The sequence below is a fragment of the Geotrypetes seraphini genome, chromosome 11, assembly GCF_902459505.1.
Source record: "Geotrypetes seraphini chromosome 11, aGeoSer1.1, whole genome shotgun sequence".
Classification (NCBI taxonomy): domain Eukaryota; kingdom Metazoa; phylum Chordata; class Amphibia; order Gymnophiona; family Dermophiidae; genus Geotrypetes; species Geotrypetes seraphini.
Window position 1 is genome coordinate 87,584,011 of NC_047094.1, and position 19,745 is coordinate 87,603,755.

The window sequence follows — 19,745 nt, forward strand, 5'->3', positions numbered from 1 at the left end:
TTAGTGTTTTGAGACTTGAAGGAGAGGATGGCTATTTTATATATGACTGAGTGTGGAATTGGTAGCCAGTGCATTTTTTTAACAGGGGAGTGACATGATCAAATTTTTTCCTGTTTGTGATCATTTTTATGGCAGTATTTTGTATCAGTTGTAGACGACGGATATCTTTTTGGCAAATACCCTTATTCAGTGCATTATAGTAATCGAGCTTAGATATGATGAGAGAATGTATTAGAATATTGAGAGATTGAGGATCCAGAATGTTCGCAAGAGATCTAATTATCCTTAGTCTAATGAAACAATTCTTTACTACAGCACTGATTTGTGGACGGTAGGTCAGTTTGCTATCTATTATAACACTCAAGATTTTAGTGGCAGACTCTGGAGTAAAGTCTGCCTCTGGGGGGGTTACCTGTTACCTGCTATTGCAGTAAGCCCCCCCCGGACAGCCTGCATGTCAGATCGGTGCATCCAGGATCAGGACTGGACTGCATACCTTCCCTGTGTAATCCAGAGATGTTGGAAGTCACTGACTGGGGTGACCAGGCAGATGAGGCATTCAGAAGACTTGAAATCTAGTTTTCTAGCTTCCTGAGCTTTGAGGCCTTCCTGCATGCTCTGTTCAGTTTGCCTGCCATTTCTCCCTTACAGCTTGCCTGCCTGGTTTAGCGATTTTGGGGGTCCTGAAAAGGGGTTTCTGGGTGGTTTCCCTGCATGTCCCAATCCCCTCTCCACACACATACACACACACCTCTAAGATCACGAAATCGCCATTTTCCAGGGTTCCCTGTGTTTTTCCCGGGCTATTTTAGGGCAAAATTGGCACCCGCGACAGCCATCTTGGATTTTTTCTAAACTTTTTAAAAGTATATTTTTTGTACTTCGTTTTTGCTTCAAACTTCTCAGATAGCCTCCTTAGAACATGATGGCATGGATTCATGCCTCGTTTGCATCGGATGACTGTCTGACTGACAGCTGTGTTCCACGTGCGCGCAGGGGGCGAGGTGTGCACCGATTCAGTGCCTTCCACCTCTGAAGAGGTCCTTCTTGGATCTACTGCTATGTGCACCATGAAAATCGCGCCTGGAGATCCTCTGAAGGGTGATGGCGGCGATTTCGGTGAATCGCAAGCACAGTACCAGTGCAAAGTCTCATAAGTCTTTTAAGTACTCCAAACCTGAGGCACACAGACCGGCCCTTGCCAGGGGGAAATTTTCTTTCCCCCGGAATTGGTAAATATGATGTATCTGGCATTCTTGATTTTAAAAAAAATGCATGCCTGTGGGTCCTGCTCAGAAGCCAACACAACCTGCTGGTACCTCCCTCCCGCTGGGCGCTAGTCTGTCCCTGTGCTTTCAGACAGGGACCCCTGAATGTAGACGGACGATGCCTGCCTTTGAGGAATGCCAGACAAATACTGACTGTAATTAGGTAAGGCAAAGATTTTGAACCCTGATGTTATCCACCTCGGAACAAATGACCTAGCCAACAATAACCTACCTGCAGCACAGAAAGTTTTTCAGGAACTGAGTGAGGTGTTAAAACCTTTTGTTAAAGACTGTAGCTTTTTCACAAGTACTGTCTCGTTATGGAAAGGGTGTGTAATGAGTACAAAACACTGAGAACTTCAATAGGTGGCTCAAAGTCTGGTATCATCAAGAAGGCTTTAGGTATATAGGAGGATGGAGCAATACGTGGAAAAACAAGAGACTATATTGTAATGATGGGCTGCACCTTACCATTGCAGGAAAAAGAATCCTAGCTGAGAAATTCAGGCAATATGTTTCTAGGCATTTAAACTGGAAGGTGGGGGTGGTGTATGTATGGAGGTTATTTCTGGTGGCCACCCCAGCAAAAGACAAGATTTGATGATGATAAAGATAATAATGAAACAACATTAGCAATTCACTTCTTAGTGATGCAACTGGAAATGACCTGAAATTTAAAACTATACAAAATATGAGATTGCTGCGGAATAGTAGCTGGAAAGCAATGACCAGAAACGTTCAGTCTAAGGAACAAATATCAGGCTCTGCAAGCCCTGATGTTAGAGGCAGACTTGGATATCGTTGCTATCACAGAGACATGGTTCACTGATTCCCATGGATGGAACACCAACATACTGGGCTATAATCTTTTTAGGAAGGACAAGATAGTCGAAAAGGTGGAGGAGTAGCTCTCTATGTAAAGACAGATATCCAAGCGACTGAAATGCAGGAGGCCTGGGAAAAGGAAGAAGCGATATGGATTGTTTTGAAAAGGGAAGATGGAGCTTCTGTTAACTTGGGTGTTGTCTACAGACCTCAGACTCAGTCGCAGCAAATTGACAAAGGTCTGATTACAGATATACAAAAGTTGGGAAAGGAAGGGGAGGTGATGTTGCTGGGTGATTTCAATCTGCCAGATGCATAAGAACATAAGAATTGCCTCTGCTGGGTCAGACCAGTGGTCCATCATGCCCAGCAGTTCACTCCTGCGGCGGCCCCTAGGTCAAAGACCAGCGCCCTAACCGAGACCAGCCCTACCTGCGTATTTCCAGTTCCGCAGGGACTTGAATCCCTGGAGGGTGTTTACCCCTATAACAGCCTCCGGAAGTGCGTTCCAGATTTCAACCACTCTGGGTGAAGAACTTCCTTACGTTTGTACGGAATCTATCCCCTTTTAACTTTAGAGTGCCCTCTCATTCTCTCTACCTTGAAGAGGGTGAACAACCTGTCTTTATCTTCTAAGTCTATTCCCTTCATCATCTTGAATGTTTCGATCATGTCCCCTCTCTAGTCTCCTCTTTTCAAGGGAGAAGAGGCACAGTTTCTCTAATCTCTCACTGTACGGCAACTCTTCCAGCCCCTTAACCATTTTAGTCGCTCTTCTTTGGACCCTTTCGAGTAGTACAATGTCCTTCTTCATGTACAGCAGCATGATATCCTTCTCCGATCTGTTTGTGATCCCCTTCTTAATCATTCTTAGCATTCTGTTCGCCCTTTTCGCTACTGCCGTGCATTGCGCAGACAGCTTCATTAACTTGTCGACCAGTACTCCCAAGTCTCTTTCCTGGGGGGTCTCTCCGAGTACTGCCCCGGACAGCCTGTATTCGTGTATAAGATTTTTGTTACCAACATGCATCACCTTGCACTTATCCACGTTAAACCTCATTTGCCATGTCGTGGCCCATTCCTCAAGCGTGTTTGTCACATTGCAGGTCTTCGCAATACTTCTGTCTCTTCACTACTCTGAATAACTTCGTATCATCTGTAAATTTTATCACCTCGCTCGTCGTACCAATTTCCAGGTCGTTTAAAAATATGTTGAAGAGCACGGGCCCAAGCACCGAACCCTGCGGCACTCCACTCGTGACGCTTTTCCAGTTCAAGTATTGTCCATTTACCCCCACTCTCCGTTTCCTATCTGCCAACCAGTTTTTAATCCACATGAGTATTTCACCCTCGCTTCCATGGCTTGCAATTTTTCGAAGCAGTCGTTCATGCAGGACCTTGTCGAACGCCTTTTGAAAATCCAGATATACTATGTCGACTGGGTCACCCTTGTCTATCTGCCCGTTTACTCCCTCGAAGAAGTGCAGTAAGTTTGTCAAGCAAGATCTTCCTTTGCTGAAGCCGTGCTGGCTGGTCCTCATCAGTTTGTGTCCGTCAAGGTGATCGATGATGCGGTCCTTTATCAGCACCTCTACCATCTTTCCCAGTACCAAAGTCAGACTCGCTGGTCTGTAGTTTCCTGGATCCCTTTTTGAACCTTTCTTGAAGATCGCCGTAACATTTGCCACTTTCCAGTCTTCCGGAATCTTTCCTCATTTGATCAACAGATTGGCTATTAGTTGAAGCAGTTCAGCTATAACCCCTTTCACTTCCTTGATTACGCTGGGGATTTATAGTTTTTAAGCCTATCAATCTGTCTGCATACCTCTTCTAGACTGACCATCGACCCTGTCGGTTTCCCGTCTTCACTTCGTATGTCTAGCCTGCTGGCTTCTGGTATATTGGATATATCCTCTGCGGTAAATACAGATGCAAAAAATGTGTTCAGTTTGTCTGCGATGGCTTTGTCCTCCTTTAGTACTCCCTTTCTTCCATGGTCATCTAACGGCCCTACCACTCCCTTCGCGGGTCATTTCCCCTTAATATAACGGAAGAATGGCTGAATTTTTTTTTCCTCCTTGGCAATTTTTTTCTCGTAGTCCCTTTTGGCCCCTCTTACCGCCTTATGGCACTTGCTTTGCTGTTTGTGCTTTTTCTAGTTTTCATCCGTTTTTGTCCTTTTCCATTCCTTACACGAAGTCTTCTTGTCTCTGATTGCTTCCATCTGCGGAATCAGAAAGAAGTAGAGAGATTGTGGTAGCCTTTCAAGGAGCTCTACTCAGACAAATGATGAGGAACCCACAAGGGAAAAAGCGATACTGGATCTGGTGCTCACAATTAGTGGAAGTGTCTCTAATGTCCGAGTGGGGGCCCACTAGGTAAGTAGTGATCATCATATGTTTTGGTTCGATATAACAGCCAAAGAGGAGAATGGCCACACAAAACTCAAAGTCCTGGATTTCAAACCTGCAGACTTTTGTAGCATGGGAGATTGCCTGAAGAAAGAGCTGATTGGATGGGAAGACATAAATGCAGTAGAAAAACAGTGGTCCAAGTTGAAAGGTGCAATAAATAGAGCTAGTGACCTTTATGTGAAGAAAATAAATAAAAACAAAAGAAAAAGGAAACAGATATGGTTCTCCAAACTAGTGGTGGAAAAAATAAAAGCAAAAGATTTGGCATTCGTGAAATATTAAAACTCAAGAAGAGGAATACAGAAAGGAATATCGGATTAAACTGAAAGAAGTCGAGAGAGATACGTCTGAAAACAGAAGAACAAATGACTATAAATATGACAGGGAGATTAAAAAAAATTTCAGGTATATTAGTGAAAGAAGGAAGACCAAAAATGGAATTGAGACAAAGAAGGTACAAACCGCTTTGTGGACAGTGATAAGGAAAAAGTAAATGTGCTAAATAAATTCTTCTGTTCGGTGTTCACAGAAGAAAAATATGGAGAAGGACCGCAGTTGGTCAGCAAATTTACATCTGAGAATGGAATGGATACTGCACCGTTCACAGAAGAAAGTATTTATGAACAACTTGAAAAATTGAAGGTGGACAAAGCTATGGGACCGGACGGGATCCACCCCAGGATATTGAGTGAGCTCCAAGAGGTTCTAGCGGGTCCTCTTAAAGATTTGTTCAATAAATCTTTAGAGACAGGAGAGGTTTTGCGGGACTGGAGAAGAACTGATGTGGTCCCTTTTCACAAAAGTGGTTGTAGAGATGAGGAAACTACAGGCCGGTAAGCCTCACTTCAGTTATTGGAAAAATAACTGCTAAAGGAAAGGATAGTGAAATTCTTAGAATCTAATGCATTACAAGATCTGAGGCATCATGTGAATCTTGCCAAACGAATCAGATTGAATTCTTTGACTGAGTGACCAGAGAATTGGCTCAAGGATGTGCGCTAGATGTAATTTACTTAGATTTCAGCAAAACCTTTGACATGGTTCCTCATAGGAGGCTCTTAAACTCCATGGGCTGAAGTTAGGGCCCAAAGTGGTGAACTGGATTAGAAAACTGGTTGATGGGCAAATGCCAGAGGGTAGTGGTAGATGGAATTCACTCAGAGGAGGGTCAGGCATGTAGTGGACTCAGCATGTAGTCAAGACTCAGTGCTGGGACCGATTCTGTTCAATATGTTTGTGAATTTCACAGTAACTGCCCCTACCCTCTGGAATTCCCTGCCACAGCAACTCCGCGACGACTTGACAAATTTAAAACAGATTTAAAAACATTTTTATTTCGCGATGCCTTCTCATTCACTTAGAGCCATCTTCTCTAATTACCAAAAATAACCGCTTTCTTTAAAGCGCCCCCCTCCATCATGTTTTATCCTCACCTTACTATCTCCAATTTCTTCTCAAATATGTAACTTCACCCTCCCTTCCCTTTTATCCTCACTATCTAGTTCGTCTTGTGATGTTATATGTATATACACAACGCCTCTTTTTTTTTTTTAGTTTTGTATAATTTCTCTTTCTTTTAAACATATTGTTAACCAGCCAGATATTAACTTGATGGTTGGTATATCAAAAGTAATAAAACTTGAAACTTGAGTGACACTGCTGAAGGGTTAGATGATACCAAGATTTGTAACAGAGTAGACACCCCAGAGGGAGTGGAAAACATGAAAAAGGATCTTCAAAAGTTAGAAGAATGGTCTAATGCGAAGAAGTGCAAAATGATGCATTTGTGGGGTAGAAATCCAAGGGAACCATATGTGCTGAGAGGTGAGAGGCTGTTAAGCACAGATGGAGAGAGGGACCTTGGGCGGTAATTGTTTCTGAGGATCTAAAGGCATCTAAACAGAAGGATACTAGACTGTAGAGGAGTAACTAGCAGAAGAAGGGAGGTGTTTATGCCCCTGTATAGGTTGTTGATGAGGTCGCACTTGGAGTATTGTGTTCAATTTTGGAGGTCATATCTGGCGAAGGATATAAAAAGACTTGAAGTGGTCCAGAGGAAGGTGACAAAAATGATAAGAGGTTTTAGCCATAAGAAGTATGAAAAAGAGACTTGAAGACCTAAATATGTATACTCTGGAGGAGAGGAAGGACAGGGAAGATATGATACAGATGTTTAAATACTTGAAAGGCATTAATATATGAGGGCTGTTCAAAAAGTATCAGACCTTTATTCATAAAAAATACTCGTATTCAGATACAACAATCTTATAGTAATCTTCAAAGTAGTCCCCTTGAGCTGCCACACACTTCTTCCAATGGTTCTGCCACTGTCTGAAGCAGCACTTGAATGCCTCTTTTGAGATTGCTCGCAACTGGTCCATTGCATTCTGCATGACGTCTTCTCTTGACTGAAATCTAGTCCCTTTCAGGAGCATTTTCAGCTTGGGGAAAAGCCAGAAGTCACTCGGAGCTATGTCGGGAGAGTAGGGAGCCTGAGGAATCACTGGTGTGTTATGTTTGGCCAGGAAACTCTGTATCAAATGTGAAGAATGGGCAAGTGCTTTATCGTGATGGAGCTGCCAATTGCCTGCTGCCCACAGGTCCAGCCGTTTGCGTCTCATAGCGTTACGAAGGCGACACAGAACCTCTTGGTAATACCCCTTGGTGATGGTTGTGCCGTGTGGTGCGTACTCATGATGAACCACACCACGAATCAAAGAAGATGGTCAGCATGACTTTGACATTGCTGCGGACCTGCCTTGCTTTTTTGGCCTCAGGGATGTTGAATGCTTCTATTGTGATGACATCAACTTGGTTTCTGGGTCATACCCAAAAACCCAGGACTCATCACCAGTGATCACTGTGCTAAGGAAGTTGGGATCACTGTTCAGTCTCCAGCATGTCCTGTGCGATCTCCAAACTGAGTTGCTTCCTGTCGTTAGCAGCTTTGGCACGAACTTCGCAGAAATTTTCCTGAAGCCCAAATCCTCAGTCAAAATGGAATGAATGGATCCAACACTGATGCTTGCTTCATCTGCAAATTCTCTGATCACGATTCAACGATCCTGCATCACTAGGGTCCTCACTTGGTCAATAAAAATCTCATTTCTGGATGTTGAGGGCCTACCAGAACATGCTTCACTCTCCACTGATGTGTGGCCATCTCTGAAGCAGTTGTACCACTCCTTTATCTGTGTGGTGCCCATTGCTTCGTCCCCGAAGGCCTGTTGAATCTTGAGCGGATCATTTCCACTTGTGAATCGCCAAGCTTTACACAAAATTTAATGCAGTAGTGTTCAACTTTTTCTGTCTTTTTCAAACATGAAAATCCAACGGCGCTCACTTACACTTCCTCACTCATCGGCGGTCTGCTGACTACTGACAGCTTCTGTAGGTGGGAAAAAATTCAAGCATGCGCATTAGGGTCACCTACATACATGCACCAAATCACATCTCCCTTTGTTTACACAAGAAAAATTAAGGTCTGATACTTTTTGAATGGCCCTCGTAGAACCAAATCTTTTCCAGAGAAGAAAAGGGTAAAACTAGAGAGCATAATTTGAAGTTACAGAGAGGAAGACTCAGGAACAATGTTAGAAAATTATTTTTCACGGAAAGGGTGGTGGATGTCTGGAATGCCCTCCCGAAGGAAGCGGTGGAGAGGAAAAAAAAGCTTGGGATAAAAATAGGGGATCTCTAATTAGAAAATGAAGGATGTAAATTAAAGAACTAAGTCCGGTATTAGACAGACCTGCATGGTCTGTGTTCCATATATGGTGATTCTGTGTAGGCTGTGGTGGGCATCAATATTTTGCCACTAATATGGAACAGGAGGATGTTACTGGCCAGACTTTAAGGTAGATGTCCTGCAAACAATGGGATGGTTAGATAGGCTGGAGTGAACTTGGACAGCAACTTCAGCATTTGGAACCTAGTTCAATACCAGACTTTATCCCAGGACAAGCAAGCAGCCTATTCTCACATATGGGTGACGTCATCCACGGAGCCCGGATGCGGACAGACTCGCAATCAGACTTGCTTGTAGAAACGTAGAAGTTTTGAGTCAGCCGCACCGTGCATGTGCGAGTGCCTTCCCGTCCAGCGCAGGGCGAGTCTTCTCAGTTTTCCGCGGAGTCGAGAAATCCATCTTTGACTCTCTACGTTTAACTTTGTTACTTCGTGCCTTCTCTCACCGCAGTTTGTGTTTCTTTTCTTCGTGAATCGCTGTGTTATTTTCTTTCTTTATACTTTAAAAAAAAAACCCAAAAGAAGACTTTATTTTTTTTCTCCGTTCAACTGGCGGGTCAGGCCGCTCAGCTGCAGCTTGCGGGCTTCGACTTCGCTGCGGCTATCTTTCCTCCTATGTCCCGGCCAGCAACGAGCTTCAAGAAGTATAGCCAGTGCCAGCTTGCGATTTCCCTCACGGACCCACACCATTGGTGCCTCAAGTGCCTTGGGCTGGCCCATCAACCGAAGTCGTGCGAGTGCTGTGCTACTCTTCAACCATAAGCCCTTAAACGTCATCGGATTTTAGTGGAGAAGCTTTTCGGGGTGGACTCTTCAGTCACATCCTCGACTTCAAAAGTAGCCTCGGTTCCACTTTCTACTGAGGGTCCTCTGGCTTCCACGACTCTGACCTCTAGCCTCATCAGACCTTCCTCGTTTGGGACGTCTATTACCTCGAGTAAACCTGCTGTATCTTCCCCTAAATCCTCAGGTCAGATAGCTCAGCAGAAAGTTCCGGCAGTGGTCCTCAAGCTTTCCAAGATTACTAAGTTGAAGCACATTTCCACTGCCACTTTGGAGCCTATAGCCGTAGCAAGTGGTCCGGTTTCAGACGTGGATCCATCTTTCCCTGCTTCTTTCCAGACCATGTTAGAGCAGCAGTTTTGTTCAGTTCCTAACCAAAATGGGACAGAAGCTGTCTTCTCTAATCCAGCCTGGGCAATCTACAGACTCCCGTGAGGTCGAGCCTCTTCCTATGCCTCGAGCTGAACCTTCACACTCTGTGCAGGGAGCAGAGTCTTTGTGAGTGTCTGGTCTGGTATCTATGCACTCTAAGCAAGGAGGAGATTCTTTGCAAGTGTCTCGACAGGAAATCCTCACTCCATAGAAGGAGCAGAGTCTTTGGGAGTGCTTCGAGATTCCTCCATCAAGCCTCCTGAGCTTCGATCTACAGCTTCTAGCCCTATCCATTCCCTGGTAGCAATGCCTGCTTCCACCTCTGGGGCAAAGTCTCCTCGACCCTCGAGACCTGCTTCTAAGCACCACTCTCGTCGTCGATCGAGGCCTTCATCGAGGCGTACCTCCAGACATAGCTCTTCTTCCAAAGAGTGTCCTTCATTTAAGCCTCGATCCACCCCTTCCAGCTCTTCCAGACCACCGACTCTTTGATCGAGGTCTCCGCTTCCAGACCTCAAGGATTCAGCGGCTTCCATTGCCTCGTCCAACTCTCCATATTCTTTTAAGAATTATTTCCTTGGTGAGACTTAATCTTCGACCCAGGCCGCCTTGAGGTCATCTAGTCCCTCTAGAAGGCAAGGCATTGGCGAATCAGCTGTTTTTCTCTTCATTTCTTCGCCAGATGGCTGTTGACCTGGAACTTCAATTAGATGCTGGTTCTAAATACTCTAAGGAATATTTAGAGGTCATGCATCTCCCTCAACCTCCTGCAGTCACTTAAGCTTCCTCTTCACAAGCTTTTATCTCAAACTTTCACATGCTGCCTGGAGACTCCTTATACCATTCCTGCTGTTCCAGGCAAATTGGACTCCAGGTATCGAACTCTGCATTGCAAAGGATTTGAGAATTCACAGTTGTCTCATCAATCCCTGCTGGTGGAGTCATCTTTAAAGAGATCCCATCCTTCCAGAGTTTATGCTACCGTTCCTCCTGGAAGGGAAAACTATGGACAAGTTTGGACGTCGCCTTTACCAAAATGCTATGATGTCCTCCAAAGTAGAGAGTTGCGCGGGGACAGAAATCCCACCCATCCCCACCCGTCCACGCCAAAGTCCCACCCGTCCCCGCCAAAGTCCCACCCGTCCCCACCCATCCCCGTGAGGAATCCCTCTGTCCCCACCCGTCCCCGCGAGGAATCCCCTCCGTCCCCACCCGTCCCCGCGAGGAATCCCCTCCGTCCCCGCCCGTCCATATAAACTTCAGAAATAGTTATTTCATTTAATTATGCTACTGAATTAAAGGCTCTGGTAGAAACCCATTTACAAATAAGCAAAAAGACTTTATTAATTTGAAAATATTAATTGGGAAGAATACATACTTTGCAAATGGGTTTCTACCAGAGCCTCTAATGTTTATAAATTTTTATCAACACAACTAATATACTACTTTATCCTGAAGCAAAATAAAAAAAAAGAAATATAATTATTTTCCTACCTTTGTTGTCTGGTTTCTGCTTTCCTCATGTTCTCATTCAATTCCTTCCATCCACTGTCTCTCTTCCTTCTGCATCTTCCATTTGCTCTGTTACTGTGCCTCTCCCTTTCTTCCCCCTTCCAAATTGGTCTGGCACCCATCTTCTTCTCTCTGCTCCCCCATAGTCTGGCATCTGTCTTCTTCCCTGCCAGTGTCTTCTCCCTACTCTCTCTTCCCCATTTCCTTTCAGCGTCCTTCTCCCCCCCATCTTCCCCATGTCCTGTCAGCGTCCTTCTCCCCCCTCTGTCTTCCACATGTGCTTTCAGTGTCCTTCTCCCCCCTCTGCTTCCCCATGTCCTTTCAGCGTCCTTCTCCCTCTCTGTCTTCCCCATGGCCTTTCAGCATCCTTCTCCACCCCCCCCCCGTCTTCCCCATGTCCTTTCAGTGTCCTTCTCCACCCCTTTGTCTTCCCCATGTGCTTTCAGCATCCTTCTCCACCCCTTTGTCTTCCCCATGTGCTTTCAGCATCCTTCTCCACCCCTTTGTCTTCCCCATGTGCTTTCAGCATCCTTCTCCACCCCTTTGTCTTCCCCATGTCCTTTCAGCGTCCTTCTCCACCCCTTTGTCTTCCCCATGTGCTTTCAGCATCCTTCTCCACCCCTTTGTCTTCCCCATGTGCTTTCAGCATCCTTCTCCCCCCTCTGTCTTCCACAAGTGCTTTCAGAGTCCTTCCCTCCCCCCCCCCCGCCCTTCCCATGGCCTTTCAGCGTCCTTCTCCACCCCTTTGTCTTCCCCATGTCCTTTCAGCGTCCTTCTCCAGCCCTTTGTCTTCCCCATGTGCTTTCAGCATCCTTCTCCCCCCTCTGTCTTCCACAAGTGCTTTCAGAGTCCTTCCCTCCCCCGCCCTTCCCATGGCCTTTCAGCGTCCTTCTCCACCCCTTTGTATTCCCCATGTGCTTTCAGCGTCCTTCTCCCTCCTCTGTCTTCAAGTGCTTTCAGAGTCCTTCCCCCCCCCTCCTCCCGTCTTCCCCATGGCCTTTCAGCGTCCTTCTCCCCACTCCTTCTCTACCGCCCCGGGTGCAGTACAGCCGGCCAGGTCCCCTTACTTTTGTGGCACTTCCCCGACCGACTGACAACAGCCCCGGTCCGACAAACCTCCCTGCCCTTAACTGCGAATCTAAATTACCTTATTACAGCTGCTGTAAGAAGATAATTTAGATTCGCGGCTACAGGGCAGGGAGGATTGTCGGACCGGGGCTGTTGTCGGTCGGTCGGGGAAGTGCCACAAAAGTAAGGGGACCTGGCCGGCTGTGCTGCAACCGGGGCGGGGTGTGGCGTGGCGTGGCGTGGCGGACCGCCCCCTCCCTTGGTAGCCACTCGAACCGCGAGGCTACTCTCCTCCTTACCTGCACTGCTTGCAGCACAGAGCCAAACGGAAGTCTTCCCGACGTCAGCGCTGACGTCGGAGGGAGGGAGGGCTTTGTTTAAGCCCTCCCTCCCCTCCGACGTCGGCGCTGACGTCGAGAAGACTTCCGTTCGGCTCTGTGCTGCAACCAGAGAAGGTAGGGAGAAGAGCCGCGCGACTGAGTACATCCAGCTTTGTTTAAGCCCTCCCTCCCCTCCGACGTCAGCGCTGACGTCGGGAAGACTTCCGTTCGGCTCTGTGCTGCAAGCAGAGAAGGTAGGGAGAAGAGCCGCGCGACTGAGTACATCCAGCCCCGCAGGAACCCCGCGACCCTCGGAGACGTCCCCACGGGATCCCCGCGACCCTAGGGGGCGTCCCCACGGGATCCCCGTGACCCAAAGGGGGAACCCGCGGGATGCCCGCGGGTCCCGCGGGATTCCCGTCGTCCCCGTTCCCGTGCAGCTCTCTACTCCAAAGTCCTTAATTATAATTTTAATTTTGTTACTTATCTCAAGTTCCTCATTGATCTTCTTCCCAAATTTCTCAGCTATTTGGATACACAGAAGAACTTCAAATTCCAAGAACTCATCACTCTCTGTCACAACTCAGATTACATCTTCAGTATTCTTACGATGCCTTTGAATTGTCAGCCAGAGCCACTGCTTTCTCGGTAGCAATGCGACGCCTGGCCTGGCTTTGTACCATTGACATGGACCCTAATCTTCAGGATCACTTAACTAACATTCTTTGTGCAGGCAATGACCTCTTTGATGAATCTATCGAGGCAGCCACTAAGAAAATAAGAACATAAGAAATGTCTTCACCGGATCAGACCTTAGGTCCATCTTGTCGGGTGACCCGCACACGCGGAGGCTAAGCTAGGTGTTCCCTAATGGACACCTTGTTCACCCGTATCCCTCAATGTGATTTGCAAGAAGGTGTGCATCCAACTTGCCCTTGAAATTGTCTGAACATGAAAAATCTTTTGCTTCCATTGTCAGACCAAAGCCTAAGCCAGTTCCTGTCAAGCCTTCACCACCTTCTCCAATTTTCCAGAGGCGTTATGTTCCGAGGGTGGCTCCTTACAATCGTATGCCTCCCAAGAAATAGCATCAGAAGCAACAGAAACCTCAACCTTCTGCTGCACCTAAGGCTACGCAGCCTTTTTGACTGTTTAAAACAGAGCATAACCTCCACCATTCTGTCTCTGTCCTCTCTTCCCCCCATAGGAGGTCGTCTCCATCATTTTTATCACCGATGGGAGACAATTACATCCGATCTCTGGGTGCTGTCAATCATCAGGGAAGGATACTCTTTTCACTCAGGTTCCACCAGAACTTCTTCCAATAGAGTATCCTTCCAGTCCATCCCAGACCGCCCATCTTCTTCAGGAAGCTCAAGCTCTGCTTCATCCCAGTCTAAGTGCCATCGAACCAGTTCCTTTGGAACAGCAGAACAGGGGTTTTTACTCCCGTTACTTCCTCATTCCGAAGAAGACGGGCGATCTGCAACCCATTCTGGATCTCAGGGGTCTCAACAAATATTTAGTCAAAGAAAAATTTTGCATGTTGTCCCTGGCATCCCTTTATCCCCTTCTAGATCAGAAAGACTGGTTATGCTCTCTGGATCTAAAGGAGGCTTATACTCATATTCCCATTCATCCGGCCTCCCGTCAATATCTCAGATTTCGGGTGGGGAATTTGCACTACTAATACAGAGTGCTACCCTTTGGCCTGGCTTCATCTCCCAGAGTGTTCACCAAGTGCCTAGTTGGTGATAGCAGCAGCTCTAAGGAACCATGGTCTTCAGTTGTTTCCCTACCTAGATAACTGGCACAACAAGGATTCCACAACAAATTCCTCGACCCACGCTTGGGGCACTCATCTCAATGGTCTCCGTACTCAAGGCCACTGGACCAGTACGGATCATCAGTGTTGCATCAATCTGTTGGAAATCAGAGCGATCTTCAATGCTCTCAAAGCTTTTCAACATCTTCACGACCGGGTAGTCCTCATTCGGACGGACAACCAAGTCGCCATGTACTATGTCAACAAATTAGGGTGGGGACGGGATCTCCCTCCCTTTGTCAAGAAGCTCTGAAGGTTTGGGACTGGGCAATCTTCCACAACACCTTCCTCAAAACTGTCTACATTCAAGGGGCGAAAAATTGTTTGGCGGACAACTTGAGTCGTCTTCTGCAACCTCACGAATGGACACTCAATTCCTCGCCTCTTCATCACATTTTTTCGCAGTGGGGAACGCCTCAGACAGATCTCTTTGCAGCTCCCCACAACCACAAACTGCCCCTGTTCTGCTCCAAGATATATTATCATCGCCTCGAGGCAGATGCTTTCCTACTGGAATGGATGAGGGTGAAATACACACGTGGATCAAAAACTGGTTGGCAGATAGAAAACAAAGAGTGGGGGTAAATGGACAATACTTGGACTGGAAAAGCGTCACCAGTAAAGTGCCGTCGGGTTCGGTGCTTGGGCCTGTGCTCTTCAACATATTTATAAACGACCTGGAAATTGGTACGACAAGGGAGGTGATTAAATTTGCAGATGATATGAAGTTATTCAGAGTAGTGAAGACGCAGGAGGATTGCGAAGACCTGCAACAGGACATAAACACGCTTGAGAAATGGTCCACAACATGGCAAATGAAGTTTAACGTGGACAAGTGTAAGGTGATGCATGTTGGTAACAAAAATCTTGTACACGAATACAGGATGTCTGGTGCAGTACTCAAAGAGACACCCTAGTCAAGAGACTTGGGAGTACTGGTCAACAAGTCGATGAAGCCATCCGCGCAAAGCGCGACAGCAGCGAAAAGGGCAAACAGAATGCTTGGAATGATTAAGAAGGGGATCACAAACAGATCAGAGAAGGTTATCATGCCGCTGTACCGGGCCATGATATGACCTCACCTGGAATACTGCGTCCAGCACTAGTCGCCGTACTTGAAGAAGGGCACAGTACTACTCGAAAGAGTCCACTGAAGGAGCTGGAGGAGTTGTCGTACAGTGAGAGATTAGAGAAACTGGGCCTCTTCTCCCTTGAAAAGAGGAGACTGAGAGGGACATGATTGAAACCTTCAAGATAATGAAGGGAATAGACTTAGTAGCTAAAGACAGGTTGTTCACCCTTTCCAAGGTAGGGAGAATGAGAGGGCACTCTCTAAAGTTAAAAGGGAATAGATTCCGTACAAACGTAAGGAAGTTCTTTTTCACCCAGAGAGTGGTGGAAAACTGGAACGCTCTTTCGGAGGCTGTCGTAGGGGAAAACACCCTCCAGGGATTTAAGACAAAGTTAGACAAGTCCCTGTGGAACTGGAACATATGCAGGTAGGGCTGGTCTCGGTTAGGGTGCTGGTCTTTGACCTAGGGGCCACCGCTGGAGCGAACTGCTGGGCACGATGGACCCAGCAGCGGCAATTCTTATGTTTTTATGTTCTTCCTCTATGCATTCCCTCTCATTCTCAAGACTCTTGTCAAGTTGAAGAACAATCATGCCACCATGATTCTGATGGCTCCTCAGTGGCCGAGACAACCTTGGTACTCCTTTCTACTTCAACTCAGCAGCAGGGAGCCGTACCTTCTACAGTTTTTCCATCTCTACTCACACAGAGTCAAGGATCTCTACTTCATCCCAACCTGCAGTTTCTTCACCTGACAGCTTGGTATCTCAACATAACTCTTCAGTTTTCTCAACCTGTAAGAGACATTTTAGAGGTTTCTAGAAAGCCTGCCACTAGACAATGTTACCACCAAAAATGGGCTAGATTTTCTATGTGGTGCATCTCATGATAAGGAGCCTCAAGATTCCTCCTTATCTTCTGTTCTAGATTATCTTTTGAACTTATCCACCTCTGGCCTCAAGTCTACATCGATTCTAGTCCATCTCAGTGCAATTGCTGTTTTCCATCTGCCTATTAAAGGGAAATGCCTCTCTGCTTATCTGGTGGTTTCCAGATTCATGAAAGGAATTTTCAATGTCAAACCTCCTCAAACCGCCTCCAGTGGTTTGGGATCTCAACATTGTTCTTGCTTGATTGATGAAGCTTCCATTTGAACCAATGTCTACGGCTCATCTGAAGTATCTCACTTGGAAAGTGGTGTTTCTCATTGCCCTCACATCTGCTCGAAGAGTCAGTGAGCTGCAAAATTTAGTTGCTGATCCACCTTTCACTGTGTTCCATCATAACAAGGTGGTCCTTCGTACTCATCCTAAATTCCTACCTAAAGTGGTTTCAGAATTTCATCTCAATCAATCCATTGCTCTTCCAGGGTTTTTTCCAAAGCCTCATGCTCACCCTGGAGAATCAGCTCTTCATACTCTGGACTGTAAGCGTGCTTTGGCCTTCTACTTGGAACGCACCAAACCACACAGAACTGCTCCTCAACTTTTTGTCTCCTTCGACCCAAACAAGTTGGGACATCCAATCTCTAAGCGTACCATCTCCATCTGGATGGTTGCTTGTATCTCTTTCTGCTATGCCCAGGCTGGATTACAACTACAGATTCGAGTCACAACCCACAAAGTCAGAGCAATGGCAGCTTCAGTGGCTTTCCTCAGATCTACACCTATTGAGAAAATTTGCAAAGCTGCTACCTGGTCCTCGGTTCATATTTTCACCTCTCACTATTGTCTGGATGTTTTCTCCAGATGGATTGGCCATTTTGGCCAGAGAGCATTACAAAATTTATTCTCCTAAGTTGCCAATGCTCCCACCATCCCATTCTGGTTAGCTTGGAGGTCACCCATATGTGAGAATAGGCTGCCTGCTTGTCCTGGGATAAAGCACAGATACTTACCATAACAGTTGTTATCCAGGGACAGCAGACAGCTATTCTCACAACCCACCCACCTCTCCTGGTTGGCTTCTCTGCTAGCTATCTGAACTAAGGAGACTTGCCCTTCGCTGGGCGGGAAGGCACTCACGCATGCGCCGTGCGGCTGACTCGAAACTCCTACGTTTCTACAAGCAAGTCTGCTTGCGAGGCTGTCCGCATCTGGGCTCCGTGGATGACATCAACCATATGTGAGAATAGCTGCCGGCTGTCCCTGTATAACAATTATTACGGTAAGTAACTGCTTTACAGTCCCAGAAATATAAAAGAAGAGACAAGTTAATCTAATCGTGTATTTTTTAATTAATATAACTTATGGGCAGACTGGATGGGACTGTTCAGGTCTTTATCTGCATCATTTATTATGTTACTATATTGCTATCTCTTTCCATTCCCCTTTCTCAGGGCGCCACGGGAGCATCTGCTGATATGGCTAACCTAGCTGTCCTTCGTGATCGGGATTTTTGTAACTCCTGAGACCCTAGCAGACGATCTCTTCGTTCGCAGATTCTTCAAGCCTAATCGTCTTGATCTCATCCCATAATCCCTTTGGGAATTGAACCTGCAGTCGGATAAGGCCGCCCAGGCGAAATGTTCCTTGAGTGCTCAAAGACCACTCTTCCTCCTTTACTGATAATCCGGATCTGGTCTGGATTAGTTCAGAGGTTTGTGATAACCTGGAGGGTTCCATTAAATGTTCTCGGGCCATGGCGTCATTTTCCTCATGGCGCCAAAGTTGCCAAGTGCTCTACTTCTCTGAAGGTGGATTCAGCTGTGACTCAGGTAACCAATCGTACCTCTTTCCCCTCTGATGGTGGGGTTGTCCTGAATGATGGTCAGGAGTCAGTGTTCCCTCTAAGGTGAGCGCATGAACGATCGCTCTTTTCAGTGGTGTCGCTCATGCTTTTTCTCATGTCGCTTAATCGAGCGGGCGGAGGTGAGAGGAAGCGGTGGCGGCAGCGGTCTGCCCTGCTCGCCTTAGTGTCGGCGGCGGAGGTGAGAGGAAGCGGCGGTCTGCCCTGCTCGCCTTAGTGTTGGTGGCGATGGTGAGAGGAAGCGGCGGCGGCGGTCTGCCCTGCTCGCCTTAGTGTCGGCGGCGGAGGTGAGAGGAAGCGGCGGTGGCGGTCTGCCCTGCTCGCCTTAGTGTTGGTGGCGATGGTGAGAGGAAGCGGCGGCGGCGGTCTGCCCTGCTCGCCTTAGTGTAGGCGGCGGAGGTGAGAGGAAGCAGCGGCAGCGGTCTTCCCTGCTCGCCTTAGTGTATTTTTAAGTTGAAAGATGTAGCGGCCACGTCTTTCACCTTAAAAATACACTAAGGCAAGGCAAGGAGCAGGGCAGACAGAAGAACAGCACCAGTAAGGCTGGGGACTCGCGCATGCGCACTCCTCACAGATAGGAGTCCCAATGTTCTCTCTTAGGATTGGGCAGGAGAAGTAGTGGCCTCGTTGAGCAGGGAACCAGTGTGTGGAATGCCCTGTTTCCAAGTTGGCCTGGGAGAGCTGCTGAGTTTGTTCAGCATGGCACCACCCCTTGGTGGATTTTAGAAACCAGAGGTAGTTGATTGTGTCCCCATAGGAAGCCATTATAATTCCCTATAATAACTGAAGATATTTCTGGAGAGGTCTGGTGATATCCAGGCCCAGATGTAATTACAGGGTGTTTACATCTAAGGACCTGATTTTTCTTTGATTAGCCCAAGGTGCTGTAAGGAATCTTTTTTTTTTTTTTTTTTTTTTTTTGGGGGGGGGGGAGGTGGTGATGGAGCCATCTTGCTTTATTAACATATAAAATCTGTGAGAATATATGAGCATTTGCTCATGTGCTCAGCTTAGAGGGAACATAGGGATTAAGTTACTTTAAATATCAAAGAATTCATTATTTTTAAAGAATTCATGGCCATGTCTATGCGGTGAGCTGAGGAAAGTTTATGTAACACAGGCAAGAAGAGGTGCTTGGGTTTTAAAACAGAGTGGTTGACTGAATGCTATGTTGAAACGGATTTACCGCATGACACCGCACAGCACGTGCTACTTGGGGAAATTTTTTTATTACTCAGAAACTGATGGTGTTAAGTGCAAAATTTGCATGAAAATTGAATACAGTAGCGACTGGACATCAGGAAAAACGTGGACCGATTGGAAAGTTGATCATTTAAAACGGCATTTGAGCCAAAAATCACACATTGAAGCAGTCACGAAACTGAAAAACAAAAGCAGAAGTCTGTTGAAAAACATGCTGACAGAATCGAAAGAAGATCGTGAAAACAGAAAAGAATTAGTTAATCGGCAACAAGCGACTCCTGATGAGGTAAAGATACTCATTGATAACGTTTTACTTGCTGTTAATATAAATTCTTCAATGCTATCGGTGCAGGCAATTCATGACCATGTTGCAAAATATGTAAAGATACCAGAAAGCTGGCGAAGCAAAAACTATGCTTTTGAATTTGTTGAGTGTATAAATTCAACCATTAGGTCGGAAATATTATTGGAGATTAAAAATGCAGCTTAGCATACCTTGATCGTGGACGAATCAACTGATATTTCAGTTTCCAAAATGTTAGTTCTGTACATGAAATTTAGAAATGCCAATAATTCAGTCCATAAAAC